The sequence below is a fragment of the Berghia stephanieae genome, chromosome 1, assembly GCF_034508935.2.
Source record: "Berghia stephanieae isolate SIO BIC M18660-M18661 chromosome 1, UCSD_Bste_1.3, whole genome shotgun sequence".
NCBI classification, from domain to species: Eukaryota; Metazoa; Mollusca; class Gastropoda; order Nudibranchia; family Aeolidiidae; genus Berghia; species Berghia stephanieae.
In genome coordinates, this window is record NC_088360.1 from 78,410,971 (window position 1) to 78,415,970 (window position 5,000).

The window sequence follows — 5,000 nt, forward strand, 5'->3', positions numbered from 1 at the left end:
TACGCAATCCTTTATCAAAATATGAATCGCCTTTAAATGACTACACGCGTGGTGTATTACTCCATTGTTGTCCTGTACAGTCAAGTAAGTCTATTTGTGCCCGTTTGTAAATTATAAAGCATCTGGAACATAATGAGCATGGTGAGTGTTTGAAATTTGCTATATCAATGATTGCTTTATATGAATCAACTGAACCAGGCCTGTGCATCAGTGATGACCATAGGCTAAATAAATGCTGAAGTGTTTTATATGTCAAAAGCCATCATCAGTTCTCATCTGCTTGCAGATAAGTGTTCATTACTGGATATATTTCCATTTAAAAATGAATTACTGATCCTTTGTTTTAGTACAGTGGTGATCGCCTAAATGGCACCCCCCCCCCCGACCCCCCCCCCCCCCAACCTCTTGGCTAAATGCCAGGTAATAAATAGTCGGCAGTGATGGAAAGTGCTAGATGTCGGCAAATATTCAGATTAGTTGATCCTTAGTAACGCTCAAACCATTAATTGTAAATCATCCATTCTTCCTTTTTATTGACGACATTGATATGACTTTTAAAAAGTGTCGCAAGCGCGGCAACACCCTTAAAAGCTTAAATAACCCGAGTAACACTATTACCAAAATGTCTTTACTCCATAGAACTATAACAGAAGGAAGTCGTGTTTTCAGTAACCCACATGCAGAAAACAAGCTGCGCAGTAAGTATTTAAAGGAAAATAAATGAGAAAAACGCGTATATAATTAAACGCGAGTTATATTAATAATTAATGTTTGCAGACATTTATTTGATCACCTTTGTCAATAATTTTACTTAAACAGCCATAACAAATTAATAATGTAGTCTTCTAAAATACAACTCACAATCGTCTTTTTTTTAATTCAAGATGATGCTGTTGTCAACCATGATTAGTTTTTCTTTAAAAAATCTGAAATCATTTATTTATCTTTTATTATTTTCTCGTTTTCACGTAATAGTTTCTGATAATCTAAATTCTTCAGTCAATTCTAAATTGTCAAGTACACGCCATTGGTAAGTCATCGTTTAATGGTTGACCTTGGTAGGTAGTCTTTTATGAAGTTTGGTTGTATTAATTATATTACTTTTCATTGACATAAACGTTTTTGATGCTTGTGGTATTATTTCTTGGGGTTTTATTTTTTTTCAGTCAATTCAAAATGAACACAAAAATGAGCGGCATTTGTCTTTATCTGCCTCTTGTCTGTAGTGCACACTAACATTCCTTTGCAAACCAATCGTTTTCTAACACAAGGTCTTTTTTTGGTAAGGAGACATGAGGCCTGTATTTGGGTTGTATTGCTGTTTTATCCGATTAATAAATGTGTAACATATACTTAACTGTCATAATTCCCATTCGGTGTTTTCATGTATGTTTATAATCCACATGTCTAATTAATTTATAGTGTAATATTCATGTAGATCAGTTTGTTGTAACCGTTTTGATAAACTAAATTCTTGCTCAGTCGATTCTAAATTGCCCAGTAAGTACACGTCATTGGTAAGTCATCTTTTAATTGTTGACCTTGATAAGTGATCCTTTAAGAAGTTTGGTTGTATTAATTTTATTTTTTTTTTTGTCATTAACGTAAACATTTTTGAAGTTTGTTTCTCTAGTTTGATTTGTTTTCAGTCAATTAAAAATTGTTTTAACACGAAGGTGAGCGTGCATATGTCTTTATCTACCTATTGTCTTTAATGACATGAAATGAAGTGAGTAGGAAAGTGCCAGAAGACAACAGAGAATAAAAACTTTGCGGCGGTGATGGGGCTCTAACATTCCCTTGTAAACTAATCCTTCTTTTCTAACACTATCTATTTTGTTGGTAAGGAGGCATGGTTTGGTATTACTCTTTTATCTGTATGATTAATGGATGTGTAACATATACAAAACTGTCATCATTCTTATTCAGTGTTTTCATGTTTGTTTATAATCCACTTGTCTAATTAATAGTGTAAAATATATGTTGATCATGTTGCTGTATAAACCGCTAATATTCAGTTTTATTTTTCCCTCTCCAGATTTCACAACCACACGAATTTATCATAAAAGATAAACGGTGAATTAAGTTTCCCTATGTTCTACGATGCACAAAAATGCCAATCGGTAAGTGATTGGTTTGAAAAATAAAACAAAATAGTCATAGCATAAAGTAAGCTAAAATATGAACCTCAATTTTAATGCATATAGATTGAACGAAATTGACGTCACACAACTCTTTGTTAATGTTTTTAGACAATCATATTAATGAATGGTTCTCACAGGCGTGTATTTATTTGCTGGTCTGATAACTCATTTTTTATAGATTGTAATTGTTGTATTGGAAATCTCAAATCTCTCAAAATATTGTCGATTACAATATTAAACTTGGCTGATATTTGAGTCGTGATGTCAGACTGCATATTTATGTACACGTCGGTTCTCAATAATTTATATCAATTAGACTAAACTTTTAAGGTTACAAATAGTTTGTGTTGGTGTTTTGGTACGTTAGATCCGGCTGGTGGATGTTGTGATTATTTAAGCTAAACGCATATCATCACTTATTTTTGTAAAATGAACATTTTTTAGATTGGTGGGTTTTTTTAAAACTTCTTTAAGAGGTCTATGTATTTTTATTTTGGTTGATAAATTTTGTTATGGCTTTCTTGTTACTCTGTCTGTTTTTTAAAAAAATGACATTATCAATCTTTCTTATTTTTCTATTTCAGAGGCACACATGAGGATGTGTTGTATAATAGAAAAACTCTCCTAACATTTTACAAATAAATAATCAAAATATTCCCTTTGTGATTGTTTTATTATTGTATTTAAAACATTAATTTTTTTTTGGTGGGATTCTTTTTCTTTTATACCCAGGCCTGTCATTCTCTGTGTTGTCTTGCTATGACTGTGTTCTCCTTTCATGTTGACGATTTTCTGTCTTGTTCTTGAGATTTATTGGTTTTGTCCTTACTCTGGTTGGTGCCGTTAACCAAGACGGAAGTTGTCAAATGTAAGAGCCCGTTTTCTTGAGCTATTTTTCCTTTATAAATAGCTTCCGTGTTATCTATCACTGCGTTTTATTCAGTGATGTGCCTTTTGTAATCATTTGAGTATATCCATCATGCATGGCAATGTACACGTGTGTGATTGGGACATTCCTGTGTGAAATTATCACACAAGTTTATTAATCTTTGTATCCAATTCTGTCTCTACCTATTTTCTCTGTTTCGAAATGTTCATTGTGGGGAGCTTTAACAGATTTTAGGCAATTCTAAATTTCTAATCCATATTTTGAAAATCCCTCATCGTCCTTTTAAATGACGTAGAGACGATCTATACGCATCATTTGGCCGATGGGTTCCAGATTGATCCATAGCCTTGCTATATTATCTATATTTAATGTTTTATTTGTATGATTAATGGATGTGTACTGCCATCACTTATATATATAAGGAAACTTTTCCTAAATCAGGGGTGGGTCTTGGCTTCCTGTGATGGGCAGGGAGGTCACCCTCACCACAGCATTTGATAGCTCAGTTGGTAGAGTACTCACTTCCCACAGAAAAGGGCAGACTACACACCTGTCCACTAACAGTAATTGGGTAGCTGGGTCTGTTAGATCTGGGGGGAAAGTACTTTGCGATACACTGGCTTTCTATCCACATGTAGCAATTGCTATCGTCCGTTTCACGCTATAGAAACCATTATAAATTCCTGCTTCATGGTCTCATGGCTCTAAAAGAATTTATTCTACTAGAGTATTTATATTGCGCAATATCCACTTAAGTGCACAAGGCCCTTTAAAAGGGGTCCCAAGCCAAAAGCAACACTTACACGTGTAGAAAGGCTGTTGGGCGATGTTTACTTTTTTGACAGACGACGTTGTTAACAGATTCTAGATTTACATCTGAGTAATGAGTTTACTCTGTTTTGTCCTGGCCCAGGCTGGAGCAAAACAGTAAATATCTATAGTCAAGTGTTATTGCAGCCATCTGATTGTCTGGATGATTTTAAAAAAAAAACTATTGGGCAAGGAGGTCACTTGTCTTCAACCCCTTCCCCCCCCCCGGGGTTCCTGACCTCCCATAGTGAGCAGGAGGAGGGGGGGGGGGTACATACTGTGTCTTCTATCCCCTTATATCTGTTTTCCAACATGCTTTCCGTCTTTGTCTTGGAATGAGATTACTTGGTTTTGTCCTGGTCCTGGCCAGGTCCCCTGGCTAAGAGGGAAACAGTCGAATGTATAGTTAGTTTTGGGAGATGATATTTTTTTCATTGTAAATCATCTCTCTATTATGCACTGTATTATGCTTTCTTTATATTATATATGATTTGTAAAACATTTGAGTGTGTTCCTCTTAGCGGGGACCTGTGCTTGTGTCTGGATGAGACTTTTAGTGATCTAAGTTCTTTGATAGAGTGCTTTTGGAATCTACACCTGTTTCTTATTTGAACCAATTCCCCTTTTCTTGGATGCTTTATTGTAATTCTAGAACGTTTTACTATCCCATTTTCTTCCTTTTTACTGGCGCTGATATGACCTTAATGTGTTGCAAGCGCCGTAAAACCCTTAAAAACAAAAACAAAACCCCTCCCCCCCCCTCCTTTTTAAAAAGTTTTTTAACCGTCTTTGTCTTTGACTTGGATTGAGTTTACTTAATTTGTCTCAATTTGTCCTTGGTTGGGAGAGAAACAGTAAAATGGGAGATATTTCCTTGTATATCGTCTCTCTGTTATGTGCAGTATTTTAGTGCATTCTTAGTGAGATCCCGTGCTGGTGTCTGGATGAGACTTAAGTGATCTTATATTGATAGTGTGTTCTTGGAATCTACATCTAATGGCTATTTGAATCATTCCCATTGTCTTACTTTTTTTTCTAGGGTATTTGTTAAATCTTTTACAATCCAATTTTCTTCCTTTTCACTTGCGCTGCTCTAGTTTCTGGTCTGAAGCCTGAGTGGGGTTCCTGACCTCCCATAGTGGCCAGGGAGGGCAACT